At 40.2% G+C, this 13,821-nt stretch overlaps 1 protein-coding gene across 1 annotated transcript in view; it reads left to right on the top strand.

The window, feature by feature from the left end:
- Positions 1-13,821, top strand: part of Kdm4c (lysine demethylase 4C) — a 145,862-nt gene that overhangs the window by 38,980 nt on the left and 93,061 nt on the right. The gene's annotated exons all lie outside the window — the stretch shown is intronic.

Here is a 13,821-nt window from a genome sequence, read left to right on the forward strand (position 1 = left end):
ACATATCATTGCCATTTATTTATCGGTGGAATTTTTGTTTATTTACGGATAGTGTCCTCACTCTGTAGTTCAGCCTAGCCTGGAACTCACTTTGTATTCCACATTGGCCTGAAACTTGTGACGATCCTTTTGTCTTAGCTTCCTTAGTGCTGAGATTATTGTTCATTTTTCCTTTATTGACTCATTATACTTATATATTTGGGGGGTTCAGTATGATAACTTGGTATTTTGCAATAATTTTCATAATAACAAGATTTCATTGTACAGGTCCCATGTTTTCCTCATCTATTTGTCAGTTAATAGACAACTTTTGCTTGGTTCCATGTCTTCTCACCTGTGAATAGTGCCCCATTTAACATTGGAGTGTTGATTGTTTTAGTATATGAATTTCAGTTCCTTTGTATATATACCTAGAAGTATATTTCTATCTGATATGGTAGTTATTTTTTATTTTTATGTCTGTTTTGAGACATATGTTTATTTTATTTGATTGTTATCTTAATTTTTGCTCCCATTTGAATTTCGTATCTATTCTTGATATTAACCAGTTGAATGTTAGAAAGATTCTCTCTCCATTGCTTGTTTCTTTTTCTATGCAGAAGCTTCCTAGTTTGTCTTTCCCTTCCCTTGGCCTTTGAGGCCCTACCTTAAAAAGTTTATGTCATTGTCTTGAGATATATTCTGTATATTTTCTTTGAGTAGTTCAAAATTTCAGGTATTGGATTAGGTAATTTGTTCATTTTGGCTTGATTTCATAAGGTAATAGGCAGGATGTAGTTTTACCAATGAACACCGAGGGTATTGTTGTGCTCTTTGCATTTATTTACATTTTGTAAGGTGTTATGAGCAGATCCCCCCCTCCCCCCGCCAGTCTGGTCCCACCACTGAGCCAGCCCCAATTAACACACTGAAATGTTGAATTTGATATAAAGATGTTGGACAGTTACTAGTTTCTTATCAGCTGGCACTGTCTTAAATATTAACCGATTTCTGTTAATCTAAGTATTTCCACATGGTCTTGTCTTACGGGAGAGAGGTCCCAGACCTCTCTTCTCTCAAGTCTCTACATGCTGACTCCTCCCTACTACTTCTGGAATCCTCCTTGTCTCCTAGTCCCACCTATCTTGCTTTCCTATTGGCCAACAGTGCTTTATTCATTAATCAATATGAGAAATATTTACAGAATGACATCTTCCATCATCTTCTCTTTTCTGTCTAAAATAAAAAGAAGGGTTTTAACCTTAGTATAGCAAAATATATCACACAACAGTTATCAAATAAGAATCACAGTTAACAATATTTAGTCCATTAACATTTAGTAAGATTTAAAGAATTATTCCATCATCTATCCTATCTTATATGTCTTATATGTAACTTATCTTTAATCCTAACTAAGGAAACCTATAACCATAACTATCTGTCTTCAACTCCTTCAAAGACCACAGAAGGATAATATATAAACTCTAGAAATGACAGAAACATCTTACTACCTGGTCAGTTACCTGAAGTTCTTCTGTAAAGTTCCATCTTCAGCCTATAGACCATAGTGTGTCTGGTAGACTCCTCAGCAAAGCAGGAAACTTTAATCTGTCTACCTGTATTAGCAGCTTGTCAGTCACTTTTCTCTGTGTCCTGTAGACTGTCTGGCAGACTCTTTCATGAAGCAGGAACCCTGTAGCAATGTCCATCTTGTATCAATAGTCACTTTCATGTGGGTTCTGCATGTCCAGTTTATATAGCATAAAGTTTCTTCAGTGTCCATCTTCCTTTTTGACACAGGTGGTGTTGCAGGAGCAGTTGTGTCTCATTGTTAGGAAAATCCCTAAACCATTTTAAATGCCACATTCTGTAGGTTTTTGAAAGGTTTGAAGAATGCCTATTTATCTCAAATGGCTCTCTGTATATCTAGAAATCCTAACTTAACTATAAGTTTTGACTATCATAAGTAATTATCTATAATCTTTGTTAAATTATACATTACATTTCTAAATGAGCTATATAAACACAACACCTAACAAGAGAAATATACATATCACAAAATTGACCTTGAATTGTATCAATAAATGAAAACCCATTCCAAAACAAAGTATTCATAGCTATACCATAATCCCCCTTTTACCTTTAAAAAGAATTAGTTGTGATTATTAACCACTTATAACCAACCCCATTTAAATGAAAACAAACATTTATAAACAATATTTGGGAATTTGGGCATTGTTCTTTCCAAACTGCTTCCTGCTTGTCGGGGGCGCTGTCATGTGGATCCTAAGATGAGGCAGAAATCCTGGCTGTAGTGGTCTGCAAGGCTTCCTTGTTCCAATTGTTTTGAATGTTAGATCACCTGGGACGCTGTTTCAGGGGGTCTGTCTTAATCAAACCATGTTAGTCTGGAAGGAATCCACAGCTTTTTATTTTCTGTGGAAACAAAAATAGAAATCCTTTTCCCAAGTAACCTGTCTTTGGACTTCAGTTTTGGAGTCCAAAGTATTTTTAAATATATAAATAGAATTAATCTAGCAGCATTTCTTTTAGCAGTTGTTATTTCCTCAGCAGTCAAATGATACAAAGGCAATACCGTACAGTATCCAGATTCTCTCTGTGCTTTCCATCTTTACATAGCTTCTTTATTACTCTATTTCTTCTACTTCCATTTTTTCATATTTTGAGACAGGGTTTCTCTGTGTAACTTTTATCTGTCCTAGAATTAACTCTGTATACCAGGTTTACTTTGAAATCACAGAGATCTGCTTGCCTCTGTCTCCTGAGTGCTGGAATTAAAGACCTGTGCCACTAATGCCTCAGCTACTCTATTATTTTTTTTTTTAAATCACTTTACCCTGTTTCTTTTTCTCTCCCAAGCCTATGTATATTTTAAAACACACTGTAAACCTTTAGAGGTTTTTCTTAATGTGAATCTGTCTTTACTGTAAATTATCTTTTTCTGTCCACGAGTGTTTATCTGGTAAACAGTAACATTGCTAAAATGAAAGCCATAGCTGTATTAGCCGCAGTTTATCAAAGATGGTGGTGGGTACTTTTACCGCCAGAACTGAGAGCTGTATTCACTGCCTTGGTCCACACTGCCATCCAGCAGCATGCTGCCTACTTGAAGATGTGGTCACTGCCGTTGCCAGCTCTCGTACACATTAATGAATTGTTAGCAGCACTTCTTAAAAGCCATGCATTTTTATTTTTTTGGCCGCTTATGCTGAGTCAGGAAATCTCCCTTAAAGGAGCTGCACAGATTTCTGCTTGTCTCTAGAGAAACAGAGTCCAACCAAGAAAAATGCTGCTACCAAGAAGCTTTGTCTGTCTCTGGTTTTTTTTTTTTTTTGTTTGTTTCTAAAACTCTTTCTTAAGCGTTTGTTAAATTTTAAGTGGAAGCTCTTAATAGCCATGATCCTGGTGCCATTATGTTAAGAGTATTTTTTTTCCCAGCAACCTTTATATCAAATACAGTGTCTCTGTGTGTTATTTTGGGCTGGCGCGGCGGTGGGACCAGGCTGGCAGGAAAACATACTCATAACAGTAAGGCTTATATCAATAATTTAAATATGCAGAAATTATTACACTGTGTCAAAGCATATATCTTAGGTAGGATTTCTAATGCTGTGAAGAGACACCATGACCACAGCAACTCTTATGAAGGAAACATTTAATTTGAGTGGCTTGCTTACAGTTTCAGTGGTTCACTCCATTATCACCATGATGGGAAGAATGATGGCCTGCAGGCAGAAGGTACTGTGATAGTACCTGAGAGGCCTACAACTTGCAGTCAATAGGAAGTTGACTTGAGACACTGGGTGGTATTTTGAGCCTTGAAAATATCAAAGCCTGCCCCTACAATGATACACTTCCTCCGACAAGGTCTTACCCACTCCAACAAAGCCACAGCTTCTAATAGTGCCATTCCCTATTAGATTATGGGAGCCAGTTACATTCAAGCTATGACACACACTATGCCAAATTTCAATTATATCAAAATAAATGATCTTTATCAATGACCTTTAACTTCCCAATTCCTTTTCCCTATTATCCTCTCTTTTGTTTTCTCTCTTCTCCTATGTGTATAAGAAAAATTGGAAAAATCCATTAAGTAGTGTTTATTGTTCCTAGTTAAATATCATTACCCTTTGGCTTGTAAACTTCTCCCCAAAACATAAAAATTTGGTTGTTTAGAGCAATATCATGTCTTTGTACTTGAGTTATATGAGATGGAATTGAAGGAGAATTTCTTAGTAATAGAGAATATGTTATAAAATTTAAGCTAATTGACATGGAAAACTTCATCTGAAAGAAGGGACATTTTTGCATTTACTTCATTTCTAATACAACTTTAAACATACTGCTAAATACTTTTGGCCAGATTTATTGCGATAAATTCTTTACATACTCCAGTGAGATTTGGCAAATGTATTCTGCGAAGAAATCACCACTATTTCTTTCCTCCTTTCTTTCTTTCCTCCTTTCCTTATTTACATTTGCAACAAGCTTTTTATACATGTCAATCCCAGTTCCCTCTCCCTCCTAACACCTTTCTACTCCCCAAGGAGGGTGATGCCTTCCATGGGGGAATCTTCAAAGTCTGTCATATCATCACTTGGGGCAGGGTCTAGGCTGAGAGAGTATCCCTCTATGTGGGATGGGCTCCCAAAGTCCATTTGTATACTAGGGATAAATACTGATCCACTACCAGAGGCCCCATAGACTTCCCAGTCCTCCTAACTAACACCCACATTCATGGGGTCTGGGTCGGTCCTATGCCTGTTTCCTAGCTATGAGACTGGGGTTCATGAGCTATCTTTTCCTTGTTCAGGTCAGCTGTTTCTGAAAACCCACCTCTGTTTCAAAGCCTCCTACATTTAATTCCTACCTACAGTTGCTACAGTCTCTGATCTTATTTCTGTTCCTATGGCTCTACCCTTACTATACTATTTTGGGATTATTTAGTTCATTTCTCAAGATGTTTCCAAAAGGCAGCCACTACACAGGAAGCAGCCATTCCCTATTCCTTACCTGTATAATTCTCCTCTCAACTCTAAGTTATGGTTTTCTTTCTATCTGTGCTTTCATATATTCTGAATATCCATTCAAAAGGTCTAAAAATGTGTGACTTTTTATGCCTAAATTTCTTTCTTATTTGAAAGTAGATTTTCCCCCCTATAATATATTCTGATTATGGTACCTCTTTCTCAATTCCTCCCAGATCCTTCCCAACTCTCACCTGCCTAAATCTACATCCCTTCTCTCATTACAGTACAAGTATGCGTCTTAAAGTAATAATAAAGTAATATAAAATAAGAAACAAACTGGAATAGGACAACCTAAAAAACTACCAGGAGAAAAACACAAGAAACACAACATAGACGCAGGCACGCACACATGCACAGAAATCCCACAAACGCAACACTGGAAACTATATGTTCTCTGCAAAAGACCTGTAAGGGGGGAAAGAAAAAAAAGAAAGAAAGAAAGATGCCAGCAAAAGCATTATGAGACAAACCATCATCAGAAATGCCTTTGAGTGAGTTTGTTTTGTATTTGCTATCTCCTACTGGGCATGGGATCTGTAGGGTAAAAGGACCAGCCAAAGAAAACCACTTTGACCAAGCAGACCAGAGCCAACTCTGCCCCTGACCAATCAATCCCTGAACATCCTCAGCAGGAAACCAACCAATTCCTGAGCACCTTGACTCTGAACCCAGAGCCAATGAAAGGAACACTTTATCCCCTGACCCAGAACTGAAGAAAAACACCCTGACTTTGAAACTAGCAAAAAAACATACTTTGGCCCTAGAGTGCAGCCAGTGAAAGAAATATGCCCTGGCTCTAAAATTAGAACCAAATGGCTTAAAAAAAAAAAAAAAAAAAAAAAAATGCCACTTAGTGAAACACAGATTGTTCTGAGACCAGACCCATCTCTGCTTCTGACTCACTAAAGTAACCAATCCCTGAGCAGAAAAAACATATCCTGGAAAACTCTACCCCCAAGAATCCCTGTGTAAGTCCATCTTCCTGTTCAGTGGTGGGGTGTCCTGTCCACCCAGGCCAAGGTAGCCACTCTCTAGGCTTCCTTCCCAAAAACTTTTTCTCAAGAGTCTTGGGTGAAAACCTTCATTCACCAACACAGAATAGAACTTGCTGGGACATTCCCTTAGGGAGACTGAGCAAGACTGTATCTGAGAAAAATAACCTTTCACGGGAGCTGGAGGAGATTGGTTAACATTTTTGCAGGGCTTTTGTTTTAGCAGACTATAGCTGAGAAGTAACATTTTGGGCCACTCTGGCTTCCAGCTTCCAGAGCTGTTCTAGACAGCCTGGCTTCCGGATAAGTCAGGGCATAGTTGCAGTCCCAGAGCAGTAGCACTCACTCTACTGCCACTTGTTTATTTGGTTCCTGATCCCAGCACTCACATTTGCTTATTTTCATGGCCTTGGAGAAAACTCAATTTTGATTTGCAAATGATTATCAATTGAAGATAGTTTCTGGGTTTATGTCCACTTCTCTTAGCTCCGGGACCCCACGGTCTGCCATAGTCTCTTATGTTTTGTTTATCTAGCTGTATTTAGAAGACTTGGTTTTCTTGGTGTCCTCCATTTCTACTGACTCTTATAATCTTTCTGCCTCACCTTACACAGGGTTCCCTGAGCTCTTAGCAGAGGGATTTGGTGGAGACAGAACATTTAGGACTGAGAGTTCAAGGTCTGTCACTCTCTGTATAATGTTTGCCTGTAGGTCTCTGCTTTTTTGTTCCCTGATGTAGGAGGAAGCGTCTCCAGTGACTGCGCCTGGCACTGGTCTATGAATACAGCATAATGTCCTTAGGAGTCATTTTATAACTACATTTCTTTAGTAGAACATTTGTATTTGTTTTTTTTTTTCTTTAGGTCTGTGACCTATCTAGTCTTGGGCACCTGACCAGTGTTAGGTATGTGTTCTATTTCAAAGAGTGGGCCTTAAATCTGTTCAGATACTGGTTGATCACTCCCACAAGCTTTGTCTCTCTCAGCAGATACCACTGTAGATTGAATGGTTTGTATCTGGGTTGGTGTTTACCTTTTTGCTTATGCCTGGATAACTTTCTAACAATTGTCTTAACCATTATAACTTGCATCAGTTTTTCTCCTCTTGTTTTATGGTTGATGGCTATTTCATTGTATTGGCATATTTCATTTTTATTTTTTCATTTAGTATTTGGACTTCAAAATTATAATATTTTAAATTTATATTTTGAGAATTTTACAAATGCAAACAGTATATTTTGATCTTATTCACTCCCACTCCCTCAACCATTCCCCACTCTAATGCCTCCTGTCTTAGCCCTATGTTTCTCTTCTCTTTTTAAAAATAATCCACTAAATCCAATTAGTGTTATCCATATTTGCATGGGTGTGAGGCCATCTACTGGAGCATGTCCAACCCACCAGGAACAACACTAAAGAGCACTGACTCTCCCTCCCATATTAGTCTCCAGCTATTAGTATCTCCTCATCTAGGGGCTTTTAAGCCCCTTACTCCATGCTGAAATGTTGACTTGCTTGATCTTTTACAGGTCTGTTATAGGCAACGACAGCTGTTGTGGGTTCTTAAGTACAACATTACTATTATGTCCAGAAGATACTATTTTGCCTCAGTTCTCTCTGACCTCTTGGTTTTAGAGTATTTTAAAGCTATCTTCCTCTATTGTAAGATTTACAGCTCAGATGAAAATGTATTCTGGCAGCTGGGAACCGATGATTACCACAAAGTCACACCATACAACAAACCTCACACAAAAGATTTTTTGGGAGGGTAAAATCAGGAGGATGACTGTCTCTGCTTGAGTGAGAAACAGCAGCAAAATGAACAGCATGCAGGGCTTATACAGAGCTTCTTGGGAAGGGGGTGAAACTTTTCAGGGTGGAGTTTCCAGGGGTGGGGATTGATGGGATTTCATGTCAGAGATTGGACTCTGTAGGATGGGGTCAGGGTCCAACAATTAGGGCAGTTAGAGTAATCTGTGTGAGGGACCTTTCAATTAGATGTCCTTGGGGAAGGGGCTTGGCCACATGAATGGCTTTAGGGACTTACATGTCCCCCCTTTTTATTATTGAGAAACAGTCAGATCATAGGAAAAGGGACAGTGTTATCATTACATTTCTTCCTGCTGAACAGAGCATTGACATTCTTGGGCAGTCTTGATCTTCATTGGTGGTATGTAACTGGGTGCTGCAGGTCTCTGGCTCCATAGCTAGGGGCTGGTAATGCTGTAATAGTAACTGGTTACAAGTCTGGTTAGAAATAGTTCACATCTGTTGTTGAAAATGATGTTCTTTACTTCAAGTGATGAAACTCATCCACCAAACTCAACAAACCTACATGGAGTTTACTGGAAAAGAGAGCAAAGGGAGGGTTAGGTGTTAACTGATCAGGAGCAGAAATGGAAAGAGAGAGAGATCCAAGAGTAGCCGGGATGCCCTTGCTTATATAGGAAAAGGGAGCAATTTAGAATAAGTCTCAGATTTAGGCCTTTGAAACTGGAGTCATGGAACTGCTGTTGGCCCAGCTCCACATGGCCCCAGTTCCACATGATTTCTGCATGCAGAGTCCTTATGCAGCCACCTCAGGCGTCCATGATGTAGCCATGCCACCTTTGACAGCCATTTTGCTGTCAGTGAGGAGTGATCACCTGTCAATTTTGATTCCCTGGAGAAGGAAGGTAGCCCAGAGAAGAGTGATCCCAGGGCAGGGAGAGAGCCCGAGGATTAGAGAGGCCCTGTGACCAGGAGACCAGGAAAGTTTCCCTAAGGAGAAGGCCCAGGCCCAGGAGATGACTGGTGCCGAGTGACTGGCGGGTGCTGAGGAGAAACCATTGAGGCAGGAGAAAGAGAGGAGTCGAGAGTAGGAGCATGGCCAGGTTGTCCAGGACCCAGGAAGAGGGAGAGGCCATGATATCAACAGGAGAAATCTAGACAAGAAGTTTATAAGGCAGGGTGCAACTTGTAGGATTAAGAAAAGCAGGAGAAAGGGGGTTAAGAAGGGTAGTATCCATTTCTGTATGTCAGAAGCCATGCTATACCTGTATGTTTCTGAAGGGAAAGATATCCTGACTTTTGGGAATCAAGTTATACCTACAACTGTGAAGGGAAAGTATGCTGGATACCAATAGATCTAAAGAGAAATGTATCCTGACTGTTGGGAGCCAGGCGATACCTACAGTTCTGAAGAGAAGGGTATTCTTTTGGGAGCAAGGCTGTATCTCTGAAGAGAAGGTATTCTGGATACCTATAGCTGTGAATGAAGGGAAACGTATCCTGTTGGGAGCCAGGCTGTACCTACAGCTCTGAGGAAAAAGCTATTCATTCTAGCAAATCTGTGTGGTTTTCTAGTAAAAGGAAATGAAGCAGAGAACTCCATAGTGACACTTACTCGGTAAAAGGGGAGAAAGGGCTGATTAGAGGAGAAAATAGCTGGAGAAATGTAACTGTCTTAGTAAGTAGAATTACACATATGGGGGCCTGGAGGGTGTTGCAGGGAGTATGGCCATTTGGTGTGCAGCTCAAAGGGAGCAAAAGATTCTTTCTTAGATAAGCGACTGAATTGTCCCAATGCTGTGGACAGAATGGGTATTGAGCCTGGAGGAGTCTGATGAAAGTGGTAAAGCTGTCACCCTACCATGACAATAGGAGAACACAAAAATGTGGGTCCCTAAAGCTCAGTCAGGAATAAATAGGTGGCCTCAATGTCCAGAAGAGGAGAGATAGTTTTACAAATCTTGAAATAAGATTTATACCTTAGTAGAAGTTCTAGAGTTAAACCAAAACAAAAGTAAATATAAAGAGGGTATGGAAATGAGTAGCAATAGTCCCTACTAGGAATTGTCAGTTGTTCCTTTATGTTGTTTTACTCTCCTTTGTCACACAGCAAGTGATTCACTTGATATGGGACAGAGATTTGGAAGAAACCTTTAAACAAGCATGCTTAGATTTAGAGGAAGGGGGAGACATACCCTAATTCAAGTGGGACAGCATAAAACAACAGTCTAATGCCACTCACACCTAAAAGACACTGGAATCCCTGTAAAAATAAATGTAAGCTGAAAACAAAGAAGGCTTAGAGATAGGAAAATTTTGAGCTCTGGCTACAGACAAAGGATGTTGCATGGAAGGAACTGAGAGAAGCATCAACCAGGGAAGATGTGTGCAGAGCGTGCACGTTCCTGCTGGCCTACTCCTTTGCTTTCTCCCGCTCTTGTTAGGTCCCATTCCTAGCTCCCACTTTACAACAAACTTACAGACCTATCTGCGGTAACTTGAAAGACAGGATGGTAACACATGTGTGCCTGTGTGTGGTGGGGGAGGGGGCTGGGCAGGGATGGGGGAACTAGACAAAAAGAAATTGGGCATGGATCTAAGAAATATGGAATATCTCTATCCATTTCCTAGATCACTCAGTGTTTGTGAAGGTCCCAAATAGTATTAGAATCTAAGATGCCATTAGGTGGCCCTTTGGATTGATTATCTAAGGGTCATTAAAGTCAAATTTGATGCAAAAGAGACTGGAGGTTTTCTAAGAGGCTTCTCAAGGGGAAATGAGAGGATATGAAAGACACTTTGCCAGGATGAGAGATGGGAAGGAAAATGTCACTGCAGCCTGTAGTCTTGGGCATCCCCAGGGCTCACAGAGCACCAATGGAGTGGTTCCTCACTACACTCACATGGGGTCAGGGCTTAGCCTGGCTAAGCCATCAAGAGAGACTCAGTGCCTGATATCACAGCATTCATAGAGGTGAGGAGCAGTCTTATCCACAGGAAAGGGTCAGTGACTAGAGTAACAAAAGCCATAAGGGTCTAAAGGAGCTGGGGGATTACAGGCACCTCCAGTTGATGAAAGGGAGCAGAGGGCAGGAAAGTATGCAGTAGCCTGGTTTGGCCTAAGGAAACTACAGGATTACAGCTCCAAGGTTAGGCCTCGGGTGAAGAGGGCCAACTGTAGACTTAAAGACCATGAATGGGGTACCAGAGTCCTCCAAGAGTACTAGAGAGGTGAAGAACACGTCAGAAGTTACTTCCTCAGACTCAGGGAAACATTTACACTGACCAAAAGGGAAACTTACCTAATTGTTGCTGGTAGGTGGGGTGCTGAGTGATCAGTAAGCTAGAAGGTGAGGTATGTTGGGGGTGGACTGGAGATGAGGGGTAGGGTCCCCGTGTTGCTTAGACCATGAGGGGAAATGCAGGCACTAGGAGAGCCTGTCTGAACCTTGAAAGCAATTGTAAGCGTTACAGCTTAGATGAAAGGTATCCTGGCAGTCTGAACCCAAGGAATACTACAAAGTCACACTGCACAACAAACCTCACAGAAGAGATTTATTGGGAGCATAAAAACCAGGGGATTGGCTGCCTGTGTTTGGGTGAGAAACAACAACAAAATGAACAGGATACAAGGCTAGAGGTGAAACTTTTCAGAATGGAGCTTCATGGGGTAGAGATTGATGGAATTTTATGTTCAGAGATTGGGTTTTTTACTCTGTAGGACAGGGTCCAGCAGTTAGGGCACTTGGAGTAGTATTCTGTGGGTGGAACTTGGCTGTTAGAGGTCCTTGCGGGAGGGGCCTGTCCATGAGGAGCTTACAACTTGCTCTGAAGTCTTGAGGAGTTTGGGTATGATATAGTTGTCCCACTTATGGCTAAGTACCCCACAGTTACTTACTGCGTGAAGAAAGACACTTCCTTGATGAAGACTGAAAGCTATACTAATGTATACATATAGAGATGCAAACTTAGAAGGAAAGTCAAGTGATACGATGCCCATTTAGCAAAATAATAGTAATAACCTATGGGGCCTGTGATCTCTCCAGCCATTAGTTTTTGCCAAATTTATAGTACGAAGAATTCCTATGGAACAGGGGACAGTTAAGCTTTTGGTTACCCTCATTTGTGCTGTTATTATTTGTGCTGTTACTATACCCATGAAAAACCTTTCCAGGACAGTAGTTACTATAGCTTCCAGGATTCATAGTTTGTATTAGATTACTGATGTTTTTTTCTCCTTCAGCAGCATGCATACTATAATATAAAAGCTAGTTAATAGTGAAGAAGCTTCCAAATTGATTTGTCTAGTTTCCTTTAGAACAGGGTCTATCAGGATCTTGTGGGTAACCCAGAGCAATGGCAACAGCATTGTTTTGGGGGTTTCTGGGACCTCTTCTGAACATTGGTACAGCATTTTCTCTATATTCACTAAGGTTTTTTTTTTTTTTTTTTATGTGTGTGTGTTTATATTTTCTGGTTGTTAACCATTCATAGACTACTGAGAAATGACTCCATAGGGCAAAGTCATATCTTTACTTGTGTTTGTCATGTGGAGAATAATAGTAGTTCACAATGTCTCCATAGAGACTTGCTTTTTGTGAACTTTTCATTCCCTCCCTCTCTCTCTGCCCCTTTCTGTTTTTAAACAGATGCAGATTTCTTACCCATAATATACTTTACGAAAACAGAAAACCAAAGGTTCATTTTAAAAAATTCAGTCATGTATATGCATGCCTTTTTACATGTGAGTAGTCATTGACGGTGCCCCTAAAAACAGAAGAGGCCATCAGATACCCTGGAGCTAGAGTTACAGATAGTTTTGGGCCTCCAAGAATGGTGTTAAGACTTGGACTTTTAGGCCTTCTAAAAGAACAGCATAGGCTTTTAACTGCTGAGTTAAATGCACCCCAAAATGCACCTTTCTCTACCAATTTGTTACTTAAATTCCCTTATCTCTATCTTGGCTGTTTGCTTCACACCCCATCTCTCACCCACCCTTGTCTACTCATCTTTCTGGCTATCTGTCCCTCCCTCCCTCCTTCCCTCCCTCCTTTCCTCCCTCCTTCTTTCCCTCCCTCCCTCCCTCCCTCCTTATGAACTATGGCCTTACTCCCCATTAAAGCATTAACAAAGATTTAAGTTACTTAAAATTTCTGGGAAATTATTCTACAAGGATAAGATGGCTCAGGATTAATCATTTACTTCCAGCTTGTGGCCCATAGGTCATGTGTGGCTGAGGATGGCTGTGAATGCAACACAAAATCAAAATATTATAAGGTTTTTTTTTTTTTCCAATAATGGAATGGATACTAATGAGTTTTTCATCAAGGTAGCCAGCTACTCTGAGTTTATGTGTAGAGAGCTACAGGGCTAGATCTATAAGTAATACACTGGCAAGTCTTCCCTTCATTTTAGATAATGGTATCTTTGTGTACCTCTCTCTGTATATGCATCATTCCTGGTGTTTTCTTTCCTCGGGATCTGTCCTCTAATTTTATCCTCTATTTTTTCTTTGTCTTTTTCCTCAATGTAATTTGTTTTCTGCTCTCTTTGAGATTGCTCGTCCTTTGAGGGAGAAAGGGCAGAACAGGACATCAAACATGCCTGTTTTCATTTTCTTCCCCCTTGTTTCACCAAGGTAATGAGGGTATGCCTTAGCAAAATTGAAGGCAGTGATGGAGAAATTAGCCATGGCCTAAAGTGTAATACACTGTTGAATGAATATTTAAATAGACTGTTGAGTAAAAGATTTCCTAAATGTTTAGGTTCCTTTCTTAAGACCTCCCAAACTTTTGTTTCCCACATAGACTGATTAGGCACATTTCTAAGCATTTTGTTTATGTTGACTAAGAAGGAATTTTTAAAAGTTAACTTTTATTTCATTTATGTATATGAGTGTTGGCTTGCATATATGCATGTGTGTGTACCATGCATGTTCTTAGTGCTGTATAGGTCAGAAGAAGCCATCAGATCCCCTGGAACTTGGAGTTCCATATGGTTGGCTACCATGTGGTTGTTGGGATCTGA

Source organism: Phodopus roborovskii, unplaced genomic scaffold, assembly GCF_943737965.1.
Source record: "Phodopus roborovskii unplaced genomic scaffold, PHOROB, whole genome shotgun sequence".
Taxonomy (NCBI): domain Eukaryota; kingdom Metazoa; phylum Chordata; class Mammalia; order Rodentia; family Cricetidae; genus Phodopus; species Phodopus roborovskii.